Genomic DNA, 13,782 nt, shown 5'->3' with positions numbered 1-13,782 from the left:
GGGCGGGGGCCCAGTGCGCACGCGCGCCCCCGGAGGCCACGCCCGAGCGTGCCCGCGTCCGCGTTGGAGCAGCGCCCCCTGGCGGCCGCCGCAGCCTAGCTTCAGGGCTAGGACAGCGCGCCGTGTCCGCTCCGGCAGGCGACTCCGGGTCTGCTCCCACCGAATGGAAGCCGGGGCTCGGGGAGGTCAGCTCACTGGTTCCCGGGAGCTCAGAGCATGGGCGGACGCGGGAGGGTGGGTGGGGGGACACTGCTCTGAGAGCTGGAGCCCGGACCGGTGGGGCGGGGAGGGGCTCAACACTTACGTGCCACCGCTTGGGGTGAATCTCTTTCCTCGCTGCAAAATGAGGGTAGAGCTCCTGGATGGAAGCCGGGGATACTTGTGGGCGCCTGCTGTGTGCCGGGCGTCGTGGGAGGCGGACCGTCAGGAGCGACGCCCTGAGTGGTGCTCACAGGGCAGGCGAGACCCACGCGAAGGCTTCTTCCCCCCGCCCGGCTGGCAGGGCAGGACCCGTCCCCTCCTCTCAGAGGCCCTCCCCGCCCGCGCCAAAGCTCCTCGTCTCTACTTCTCTCACCGGCCAGGGGATCACCGCCCGCTCCAGGTCCTCTCCGCTCCCCGGTACCCCAGCCTGCTCAGCCTCCTTCCGGCATCCGCAGCCGCCGCGCTGAGCTCGGCACCGCCCCCCTGCGGGCGCCTCCTTTCGGGAGCCACGCCCCTAGGGATCGGGGACGCGGGTCTGCACCGGGCCCTCTTGCGGCAGCCCTGGGCCTCGTGTCCCCTACTCCACACTTGCCAATTCCCCCACCTCCACGTGGACTGCTCCAGAAGCTTTCTCCACTAAGGCTGGTCCCACCCGGCAGCTCTCCTATCAGCTCCTCCCCATCCTCCCTCAAGGTTCCTTTGGTCCCGCATGGCCCCCCGCCCCCGCACGGCTCCTCCCTGTCCACGTGGTTTCTCCTGCTCCCGCAAGGGCAGCCCAGTGGTCCCTGCAGATTGTCCCTTACCCCGGGCCCAGGTGAAGCCAGTGTCTCCTGTCGTAAAACACACCACCCCAGGCCTCTTCTGCTACAGCTCAGTGCCCAGAATCACCTTGTTCCCATCACCCGCCTTGTAACAGAAGCTGGGCTCCATACTCTGGCTGAATGCAGACAGCTGTCCTCACTGTTTTTTTGCCTGCCTTATCTTCACAGCCCTGTCCCTGGAGTCCGGGCTAGGGCCTGACAGTGGACCTTGAGCCCCTCCCAAGGCCAGGCTTTCTGGAATGTTTCCAGTTGCATACATTGAGCCTCCTCACCTAACCCCATAATGTTTATTGAAACCGGTCCAGGAGATAGAGTAGGCCACATAACAATGCTTCTAAAGTGTCTGGGAAGTGACACCAGCAAGGCTGAGATTGGCAGCATGAGCCCAGACACAGACACTGCAGGAAGCCTGGGCCACATGCCTGGGGCTGGGAATGGGGGAGGGGCTTTCTTGTCCACTTTTGGGAAAAAGTACAGCCGGTTCCCTCTCACCAAACACACAAAGGAATGGACTCTGTTCTACTGCCACATCAAAGGACCCTAGTACTGACTGGGGCTCCTGTCCCAGGTACAGGCCCCTGGACTGAAGGGGGGGAATCTACCCCTGGTGGTGCTATGTGAAGTCAGTTCCCCAAAACTGAGATGGCCGGGCCCCAGGAGCACCAAGAAAACCTTCCCCCAAGTGACCACTATTCCTGGTCCATGCAAACCCCAGACACAGTCCACTGCAGTGCTGCCCAGTCAGTCCCCCACTCCCAAGTACATCTCCCAAATCTCCCAGCACCCCTGTGTTCCCAAGCCCATGAATCTACTAAACTGTTGTTTCTTAAAAAGGAAGTGTGGGGCGTCTGGGTGGCTCAGTATTAAGTGTCTGCCTTCAGCTCAGGTCGTGATCTTGAGGGTCCTGGGCTCGACCCCTGCGTTGGGCTCCCTGCTCAGCGGAGGGACTGCTTCTCCCTCTCCTCCGCATTCATGCTCTCACTATCTCTGTCTCTCTCAAATAAATAAATATTTTTTTAAAAATGGAAGTATGTATTTACTAAGAAGCATGATTTCTCACACAAACATAAAATGAACATGTGCGTGGGGACTAAACAATGTCCCTGCAAAAGATATGTCCAAGTTCTAACCTCTGCAGCTTGTGATGTGACTTTATTTGGAAATAGAGTTGTTACACATGTAATTGAATTAAAGTTCTCTGGATGAGACCATCCTGGAGGAGGATAGCCCTAATTCTAGGGGCTGGTGTCCTTATATGAGAAGAAAGAGACCTGAGACACAGAGGAAAAGCCAGTGTGGAGGCAGAGGTATAGACAGAGTGATGTGGCCACATGCCCAGGGACATACAGGATGGCGGGCACCACCAGAAGCGTGAAAGGGCCTTGGAGCAGGGTCTCCCTCAGAGCCTTCAGGAGCCAGCCCTGCCAACACCTTGATTTCAGATCTCTGGCCTCCAGCACTCTAACGGAATAAATTTCTGTCATTGTAAGCCACCAAGTTTGTGGTAATTAGTTCCAGCATTCCTAAAAAACTAGCACAATGTGTCAAAGGCTTATTTAACTCGTTAACTAATGAGACAACAAAGAAGTGGTTACAAGTTCAAAAGGAAAGTTCAAACCCAGAAATCTATGTGGAGTAAAGGAATGATGAAATCAATTTTTTGTTTTGTTTTTATTAAAATTCAGTTTTATAATCTGTAAAATAAAGTGTTTATGACATTTACATTTTTAAAAATATTTATTTATTTGAGAGAGAGAGCATGAGCAGGGGGAGGGGCAGAGGGAGAAGGAGAAGCAGGCTTCCTGCTGAGCAGGGAGCCCGACGTGGGGCTCGATCCCAGGACCCTGGGATCATGACCTGAGCCGAAGGCAGATGCTTCACCAACTGAGCCACCCAGGTGCCCCGACATTTACATTTTTTTGAAATGAATTTAAAAATAGATGGAGATTGGCTTTTTCCACAAGAAAAAACAATTGAATCTCCGCTGAGCCATATTTATTTGCAAATCTATAAAAAGGAAGTGTCTGCATTGCTGTTGGTCATCTACAATTTAGAGCTGTAAGATAATTCCAAGGGGATGAAAGGTAGGATCTGTTAGAATCAGAATCAGATAATCCAGAAAGGTGTACTCTATACATGTGTGGTTTTCCATTAGAAATGCGACCACTAATGGGAGGAGTCCAAGATGGCAGAGGAGTAGGAGACCCTAAAAAAAAAGGAGACCGTCTGGTCCCAGGAATTCAGCTAGATAGCAATCAAACCATTCTGAACACCTGCGAGCTCAACCAGAGATGGAAGAAAAGATAGCTGCAATGGAGTGTGGACAGAGACCAGGGAGACAGGAGTGATTGACTGTTTTTCTCTGAGGACTCACTGAGGAGTGGGGCTCCGAGCTCTCAGCTCTGGGGCCAGAGCTTGGGAGGCTGCCATTTTCATTTTCATTCTCTAAAGCCGCTTGGAAAACCTTCAGGGAACAAAAGCCACATAGAGCAAACTGGAGCGGATTCCTCAGCCTGGCCCCTGGTAAGGGCAGTGCAATTCTGCCTGGGGAAATACACTTGAGAATCCATGCAACAGGCCCCTCCACCAGAAGATCAGCAAGAACAACCAGCCAAGACCAAGTTTACTGATCAATGAGAACGGCAAAACCCCAGTTCCCCCCAGTTCCGGGGGGGAATACAGCACATAGAATTCATGGCTCTTTCCCATGATTCTTTAGTCTTTCTACTTTGATTTTTTTAATTTTCTTTTTTTCTAAATTTTTCTTCTTTCCTTTTTCAACCAACTTCTTATTTTACCAACTCCTTTTTAAAAATCTTTTTAAATTTTCATCTTTACAGTCACATTGTATCCCTTCATTGTATTTAATCTGATTTTTGGGTATATATATAAGTTTTGTTTCTTAAGAATTTTGGGATGCAGGGGCACCTGGGTGGCTCAGTCATTAAGCGTCTGCCTTCGGCTCAGGTCATGATCCTGGGGTCCTGGGATCGAGCCCCGCATCGGGCTCCCTGCTCTGTGGGAAGCCTGCTTCTCCCTCTCCCGCTCCCTCTGCTTGTGTTCCCTCTCTCACTGTGTCTCTCTGTCAAATAAATAAAATCTTAAAAAAAAAAAAAGAATTTTGGGATGCAGTGGCTCTGTTCTATTCACTCGCCTGATCATATTCTCTTTTTTCCTTCCTTTTTGTGTTTTGTTTTGTTAAAGTCTTTTTTAAATATTCATCTTTACAGTTACATTCTTTCCTTTCAATGTATCTAATTTTACTTTTGTATATATAAGTCTTTCTTCCTTTATAATTTTGAGATGTAGTTGCCTCTAACAAACTGACCAAAATACACTCAGGAGATAGTGTATTGCTCTGTTCTTTTCACCTCTTTGTTTATATTCCCACATTTTGTTGTTGTTGCTGCTGTTTTTTTTCTTTCCTTTTGTTTTTTCTTGTCTTTTAATTTCTACTTTTACAGTTACATTCTATCCTTTTGTTGTATTTAATTTTATTTTTGTACATATATAAGTTTTTCTTTCTTTACAATTTTGGGATCTAGTTTTCTAAAAAACAGACCAAAATACACACAGAACCCAGTGTATTACTCTATTATACTCACCTGTCTGATTATATTCTCTCTCCCTCTCTTCCCCCCCACCCCAAGTTTCAGGTCTCTTCTGATTTGTTTAGTGTATATTTCTCTAGACTCGTGTTGCCATTTTAGTATTTTGCTCTCTGATTCATCTATTCTTCTCTGGACAGAATGACAAATGGAAAAAACTCAGCTCAAAAAAGAGAACAAGAAGCAGTACTAATTGCCAGGAACCTAATCAATATGGACATTAGTAAGATGTTAGAACTAGAGTTCAGAATAATGATGATAAAGATACCAGCTGGAGTGCCTGGGTGGCTCAGTTGGTTGAGTGTCTGCCTTCGGCTCAGGTTGTGATCCCGGAGTCCCCGGGATTGAACCCTAAATAGGGCTTCCTGCTGAGCAGGGAGTCTGCTTCTCCCTCTGCCCCTCACCCTGCTCGTGCTCTCTCTCTCACTCACTTTCTCTGTCTCTCTCTCTCAAATAAATAAATAAAATCTTCAAAAAAAATAAAGATACTAACTGGGCTTGAAAAAAGAATAGAAGACACTAGAGGATCCCTTTCTGGAGAAATAAGAGAACTAAAATCTAACCAAGTTGAAATCAAAAGGGCTATTAATGGGATGCAATAAAAAATGGAGGCTCTAACTGCTAGGATGAATGAGGCAGAAGAGAGAATTAGTGATATAGAAGACCAAATGATGGAGAATAAAGAAGCTGAGAAAAAGAGAGATAAACAACTACTGGATCATGAGGGGAGAATTTGGGAGATAAGTGATACATAAAGTGAAACAATAGAATAATTGGGATCCCAGAAGAAGAGGAAAGAGAGAGAGGAGCAGAAGGTATATTAGAGCAAATTATAGCTGAGAACTTCCCTAATCTGGGGAAGGAAGAGGGCATCAAAATCCAGGAGGCACAGAGAACCCCCTCAAAATCAATAAAAATAGGTCAACACCCTGACATATAATAGGAAAGCTACAAATCTCAGAGAAAGAGAAAATCCCAAAAGCAGCTTGAGACAAGAGGTCTGTAACCTACAAGGGTAGAAACATTAGATTGGCAGCAGATCTATCCACAGAGACCTGGCAGGCCAGAAAGGACAGGCATGATATATTCAGGGCACTAAATGAGAAAAATATGCAGCCAAGAATACTATATCCAGGTAGGCTGTCACTGAAATAGTAGGAGAGATAAAAAGCTTCCAGGACAAACAGAAACTAAAAGAATTTGCAATCCCCAAACCAGCCCTACACGAAATATTGAAAGGGGTACTATAAGCAAAGAGAGAGCCCAAAAGTAATATAGACCAGAAAGGAACAAAGACAATATACAGTAACAGTCACCTTGCGGGCAATATAATGGCACTAAATTCATATCTTTCAATAGTTACCCTGAATGTAAATGGGCTAAATGCCCCAATCAAAAGACAAAGAGTATCAGATTGGATAAAAAAGCAAGACCCACCAATATGCTGTCTGTAAGAGACTCATTTTAGACCCAAAGACATCTCCAGATTTAAAGTGAGGGGGTGGAAAACCATTTACCATGCTAATGGTCATCAAAAGAAAGTTGGGGTGGCAATCCTTATATCAGACAAATTAGATTTTAAACCAAAGACTGTAATAAGAGATGAGGAAGGACACTATATCATAATTAAAGGGTCTATCCAACAAGAAGATCTAACAATTGTAAATATTTATGACTCTAACATGGGAGGAACCAATTATATAAACCAATTAATGACAAAATCAAACACATCGATAATAATATCATAATAGTAGGGGACTTTATCACCCCCCTCACTGCAATGGACAGATCATCTAAGCATAAGATAAACAAGGAAATAAGGGCTTTGAATGAAACGCTGGACCAGATGGACTTCACAGATATATTCAGAACATTTCATCCCAAAGCAACAGAATACACATTCTTCTCGAGTGCACGTGGAACATTCTCCAGAATAGATCACATCATGGGTCACTAATCAGGTCTCAACTGGTACCAAAAGATTGGGATCATTCCCTGCATATTTTCAGACCACAATGCTTTGAAACTGGAACTCAATCACAAGAGCAAAGTTGGAAAGAATTCAAATACATGGAGGTTGAAGAGCATCCTACTAAAGAATGAATAGGTCAACTAGGAAATTAAAGAATTTTAAAAATTCATGGAAACATGGGGCGCCTGGGTAGCTCAGTAGTTAAGCATCTGCCTTCGGCTCGGGTCATGATCCCAGGGTCCTGGGATCGAGCCCCGCATCGGGCTCCCTGCTCGGTGGGACGCCTGCTTCTCCCTCTCCCACTCCCCCTGCTTGTGTTCCCTCTCTCGCTGTGTCTCTGTCAAATAAATAAATAAAATCTTTTTAAAAAAATTCATGGAAACAAATAAAAATGAAAACACAACTGCTCAAAATCTTTGGGATGCAGCAAAGGCAGTCCTAAGAGGGAAGTATATAGCACTACAAGCCTTTCTCAAGAAACAAGAAAGGTCTCAAATACACAACCTAACCCTACACCTAAAGGAGCTGGAGAAAAAACAGCAAATAAAGCATAAACCCAGTAGGAGAAGAGAAATAATAAAGATTAGAGCAGAAACCAATGAAATAGAAACCAGAAGAACAGTAGAACAGATCAACAAAACTAGGAGCTAGTTCTTTGAAAGAATTGATAAGATTGATAAGCCCCTGGCCAGACTTATCAAAAAGACCCAAATAAATAAAATCATGAATGAAAGAGGAGAGATCACAACCAACACCGAAGAAATGCAAACAATTATAAGAACATATTATGAGCAACTATATGCCAACAAATTAGACAATCTGGAAGAAATGGATGCATTCCCAGAGATGTATAAACTACCAAAACAACCAGGAAGAAATAGAAAACCTGAGCAGACCCATAACCAGCAAGGAAATTGATGCAGTAATCAAAAATCTCCCAACAAACAAGATGCCCTCCTGGCGGAATTCTACCAAACATTTAAAGAAAAATTAATACCTATTCTTCTGAAGCTGTTTCAAAAAAATCAAAATGGAAGGAAAACTTCCAAACTCTTCTTGTGAGGCCAGCATTACCTTGATCCCAAAACCAGACAAAGACCCCACCAAAAAGGAGAATTACAGACCAATATCCCTGGTGAACATAGATGCAAAAATTCTCATCAAAATACTAGCCAATAGGATCCAACAGTACATTAAAAGGATTATTTACCACGACCAAGTGGGATTTATTCCTGGGCTGCAAGGTTGATTCAACATCCACAAATCAATCAATGTGATACGATACATTAATAAGAGAAAGAACAAGAACCATATGATCCTCTCAATAGATGCAGAAAAAGCATTTGACAAAGTACAACATCCTTTCTTGATTAAAACTCTTCACAGTGTAGCGATAGAGGGTACATACCTCAATATCATAAAAGCCATCTATGAAAAGCTCACAGCAAATATCATTCTCAAAGGGGAAAAACTGGGAGCTTTCCCCCTAAGGTCAGGAACACGGCAGGGATGTCCACTATCACCACTGCTATTCAACATAGTACTAGAAGTCCTAGCCTCAGCAATCAGACAACAAAAAGAAATAAAAGGCATTCAAATTGGGAAGGAAGAAGTCAAACTCTCACTCTTTGCAGATGACATGATATTCTATGTGGAAAACCCAAAAGACTCCACCCCAAAATTGTTAGAACTCATACAGGAATTCAGTAAAGTGGCAGGATATAAAATCAATGCACAGAAATCAGTTGCATTTCTATACACTAACAATGAGACAGAAGAAAGAGAAATTAAGGAGTTGATCCCATTTACAATTGCACCCAAAACCGTAAGATCCTAGGAATAAGCCTAACCAAAGAGGCAAAGATCTGTTGGTGAGAATGCAAGCTAGTGCAGCCACTCTGGAAAACAGTGTGGAGGCTTCTCAAAAAGTTGAAAATAGAGCTACCCTACAACCTAGTAATTGCACTACTGGGTATTTACCCCAAAGATACAAATGTAATGATCTGAAGGGGCACCTGTGCCCCAATGTTTATAGCAGCAATGTCCACAATAGCCAAACTATGGAAAGAGCCTAGATGTCCATCAACAGAGAAATGGATAAAGAAGATGTGGTGTGTACACACACACACACACACACACACACACACACACACAGAGGAATATTATGCAGCCATCAAAAAATGAAATCTTGCCATTTGCAACGATGTGGATGGAACTAGAGGGTATTATGCTAAATAAAATAAGTCAATCAGAGAAGACAATTATCATATGATCTCACTGATATGTGGAATTTGAGAAACAAGGCAGAGGATCATAGGGGAAGAGAGGGAAATAATGAAAGAACATGAAACAAGAGAGGGAGACAAACCATAAAAGACTCTTAATCTCAGGAAACAAACTGAGGGTTGCTGGAGTGGAAGGGGTTGGGAGGGATGGGGTAACTGGGTGATGGACATTGGGGAGGGTATGTATTGTAATGAGCACTGTGAATTGTGTAAGACTGATGAATCACAGACCCCTGAAACGAATAATACATTGTATGTTAATTAAAAAAAAAAAAAAAAGAAATACCACTAATGTATGGGATGCTTGGGTGGCTCAGTAAGTTAAGCATCTGCCTTCAGCTCAGATCATGATCCATTCTCTTCTCAAGTCCAGTGAGTATCTTCATGACCATTACTTTAAATTCTCTATCAGGCATATTACTTACACCTGGTATGACTTCAATCTTTTTGGATTTGTTGAGACTTGTTATGTGACCCAGTATGTGATCTATTCTGGAGAATGTTCCATTTGCATTTGAAAATAATGTGTATTTCACTGTTTTAGGATGGAATGTTCTGAATATATCTGTTAGATCTATCTGGTCCAGGGGCACCTGGGTGGCTCAGTCGTTAAGCGTCTGCCTTTGGCTCAGGTCATGATCCCAAGGTCCTGGGATCGAGCTCTGCATCAGGCTCCCTGCTCCTCAGGAAGCCTGCTTCTCCCTCTCCCACTCCCCCTGCTTGTGTTCCCTCTCTCACTGTGTCTCTGTCAAATATATAAAATCTTTAAAAAAAAAAAGATCTATCTGGTCCAATGTGTTATTCAAAGCCACTGTTTCCTTGTTGATTTTCTGTTTGGATGAGTTGTCCACTGATATAAGTGGGGTGTTGAAGTCCCCTACTATTATTGTATTACTATCGATTACTTCCTTTATGTTTGTTATTAGATGCTTTATGTATTTGGGTGCTCCCATGTTGGGTGCATATTTACAATTGTTATATCTTTTTGTTGGATTGTCCCCTCTATGGTTATATAGTGTCCTTCTTTCTCTCTTGTTGCAGTCTTTGCTTTAAAATCTATTTTGTCAGGTGCCTGGATAGTTCAGTTGGTTAAGCGTCTGACTCTGGCTCAGGTCATGATCCCAGGGTCCTGGAATTGAGTCTCACATCGGGCTACCTGCTCAGCAGGGAGTCTGCTCCTTCTTCTGCCCCTCTCCCCTCTTGTGCTCATGCACTCTCTCTCTCTCAAAAATAAATCTTTTTTTTTAAATGTCTATTTTGTCCAATATAATTATTGCTACCCTGCTTTCCTTTCACTTCCACTTGCATGATAAATGTTTTTCCATCTATTCACTTTCAATCTGCAGGTGTCTTTAGGTCTGAAATGAATCTCTTGTAGGCAGCATATAGGGGGTCTTGCCTTTTTATCCATTCCATCACACTGTCTTTTGATTGGAGTGTTTAATCCATTTGCATTCAAAGTAATTATTGACAGGTATGTAGCTATTGCCATTTTGTTACTTGTTTTACAGTTGTTTTGTTTTATGGCTGTTCTCTGTTCCTTTCTTCTCTTGTTCTCTTCTCTCTTTGTTTACTGGCTTTCCTTAGTGATATACTTGGATTCCTTTCTCATTATTTTTTTATGTTTCTGTTACAGGTTTTTGAATTGTGGTTACCATTAGGTTTGTATATAACCTCTTCTACATGTAGCAGTCTATATTAAATTGATGGTCACTTAAGTTTGAACCAATTCTTTACCAGCCCCCCCCCCCCAGTTTTAGGTATATGGTGTCATACTTTACATCCTTTTGTTTTGTGAATCCATTGACAGACTTTTATAGATATACTTGATTTTACTGCTTTTGTGCTTCCTACTTTTCTTACTTTTACTTATGATCTTTTCTTTCCACTCAGAGTTCCCTTTAACATCTCTTGTTGGGCTGGTTTAGTGGTGATGAATTCCTTGAACTTACTTTGTCTGGGAAACTATCTCTTCTTCTGTTCTGAACGCTGGTTGAGTATTCTTGGCTGCAGGTTCTTTCCTTTCAGCATATCGAATATATCATGCCACTCTCTTCTGGAATGCCAAGTTTCTGCTGAAAAATCCGCTGATAGCCTTATAGGGTTTCCCTTTTATGTAACTGTTTTCTTTTCCCTTGCTGGTTTTAAAATTCTCTCTTTATCACTACTTTTTGCTATTTTAATTACTATGTGTCTTGTGGACCTCCTTGGTTTGATTTTGTTGAAGACTCTCTGTGCCTCCTGCATCTGGATTTCTGTTTCCTTTCCCAGATTCAGGAAGTTTTCAGCTAGTATTTCTTCAAATAAATTTTTTGCCCCCTTTTCTCTTTCTTCTCTTTCTGGAACTTCTATGATGTGAATGTTATCACACTGGATGGTGTCACTGAGTTCCTTTAACCTGTTCTCATTTTTATTATTCCTTTTTCTTTTTGCTGTTCAGCTTGGTGACTTTCTGTTCTTTTGTCTTCCAAGTTGCTGATCTGTTCTTCTGCTACCTCTAGTCTACTCCCTCTAGGGTATTCTTTTAAAAGATTTTATTTATTTATTTGACAGAGAGAGAGAGAGCACAAGCAGGCAGAGTGGCAGGCAGAGGGAGAGGGAGAAGCAGACTCCCTGCTGAGCAGGGAGCCTGACGTGGGGCTCGATCCCAGGACTCTGGGAACATGACCTGAGCTGAAGGCAGCTGCTTAACCGACTGAGCCACCCAGGCACCCCAGCCCTCTAGTGTATTTTTAATTTCAGTTATTGAGTTCTTCATCTCCAATACTTCTTTTATAAGTTTTCTATCTCTTTTTTTGAGGGTCTCACTGAGATTCTCCACTCTCTTCTCAAGTCCAGTGAGTATCTTCATGACCATTACTTTAAATTCTCTATCAGGCATATTACTTACCTCTGTTTCATTTAGGTCTCTTGCTGTGGTTTTGTCCTGTTCTTTTATTTGGGACATATTCCTCTGTCTCCTCACTTTACCTAACTCTCTGTGTCTGTTCCTGTTCTCAGGAAATTCAGCTACATCTCCTGCTCTTGAAAGTGGTGGCCCTTATGAAGAAGAGGTCCTATAGCGCCCTGCAGTGCAGTGTCTCCTGTTCATCAGAAACTGGTGCTTCAGGGGGGTCTTCTATGGGTGTTGCATGCACCCTGCTATTGTGGCTGAGCCACTTTTTCCTTCCGTCAATTCATCTGCAATGGTTCTCTTTGCCTGTTGTGGACACGGTTTGGTCCCTGTGTTGTTAGTGGGCCAGTCTGGGGCTGCCTTGTGCTCACATTTGGCTCAGTCATTAAGCGTCTGCCTTTGGCTCAGGTCATGGTCCCAGGGTCCTGGGATCGAGCCCCGCATTGGGCTCTCTGCTTGGCAGGAAGCCTGCTTCTCCCTCTCCCACTCCCCCTGCTTGTGTTCTCTCTCTCTCTGTATCTCTCTCTGTCAAATAAATAAACAAAAAATCTTTAAAAACAAACAAACAAACAAAAAACCCTCCATGGATGAGTCTGATCTGAATCCCAGGTTGAGAACCCTGGCTTAGAAAATGCTAGATTCAGATTAGAGAAGTCAGGATGGGCCGAGCTAGCATTTATTTATTTTTTTAAAGGTTTATTTATTTGAGAGAGAGAGTGAGAGAGCACAAGCAGGGGGAGAGGCAGAGGGAGAGGGAGAGGGAGAAGCAGCCTCCCTGCTGAGCAGGGAGCCCAATGCGGGACTCAATCCCAGGACCCTGGGACCACAACCCAAGCCGCCGAAGGCAGACACCCAACCAACTGAACCACCCAGGCACCCCTACCAGTTAATAATAACTGAAATTTTGGGGCGCCTGGGTGGCTCAGATGGTTAAGCGTCTGCCTTCTGCTCAGGTCATGATCTCGGGGTCCTGGGATCGAGCCCCACATCGGGTTCCCTGTTTGGCGGGGAGCCTGCTTCTCCCTCTCCCTCTACTGTTCTCCCTGCTTGTGCTCTCCCGCGCTCTCTGTCAAATAAATAAATAAAATCTTTAAAAAAAAAATAACTGAAATTTTGGTGGGTAACATTGCATCTCTGTAGTCCAAGACCATCAGGCAAAGTGCCAGCAGGGTTCTGGCAAATGTGACAGACCTACTGCACAAGTTTTATGGATGTTTCCCTGAGGTTAAAACATGGACTTTGGCAAATCTCCAGGTACTTCCCATAGAGCATGTGATTTCTAAAATGTTTATATTAACACCATTTTACCTGTACAAATTTGACCTAGAGAAGGCTGAACTCCTCCTCTGATTGGATGACTCTTTCCAATAATGGCACATCCTGCAAACCTAATTGATTCTAGAGCTCTCTTTTCATAAGGTAAGAGGACAGACCTCTAGGACTCTCCATGTGGTTTTAGATAAAAGATGTCTTGGGAGAAACTGGAGCCCTCACTCCTTAATGATGGGATGTAAAATGTGGTAGGCTCTTTGGAAAACCTCTAGCAGTTCCTCAAAATGTTAAATATAGAGTTGCCATATGATTTGCAATTTCACTTCTAGGTGAGATTGAAACAGACGTCCACGTGAAGACTCTAGACGCTCACAGCAGCATTATCCATAATGGCCAAATAATGGACACAACCCAAACGTCTGTCAATAAACAGATAAATAAAATGCGTCCTACCCATACATCGAACAACGATTCGGCAACCAAGAGGAGTGAAGCCCTGAAACACACTACATGTGGATGAACCCTGAAAACGTGGTGCAAGATGAAAGAAACGAGTCACCAAAGGCCACACGGTGTGTGAGTCCATTGCTCTGGCGTCCAGAACAGGCGAGTCCACGGGGATGGACAGACAGTGGGCTGATGGCCGCCAGGGGTGGGGAGGGGGTTGCAGGTGGGGTATCAAGGCAGTACAGATACAGGGAGCAGGTTTCTTTTGGGGGCGATGAATGTT

Source organism: Neomonachus schauinslandi, chromosome 4 (assembly GCF_002201575.2).
Source record: "Neomonachus schauinslandi chromosome 4, ASM220157v2, whole genome shotgun sequence".
Lineage (NCBI taxonomy): Eukaryota > Metazoa > Chordata > Mammalia > Carnivora > Phocidae > Neomonachus > Neomonachus schauinslandi.
The sequence above is the reverse complement of the archived record's forward strand: the minus strand, read 5'-3'. Positions refer to the sequence as shown.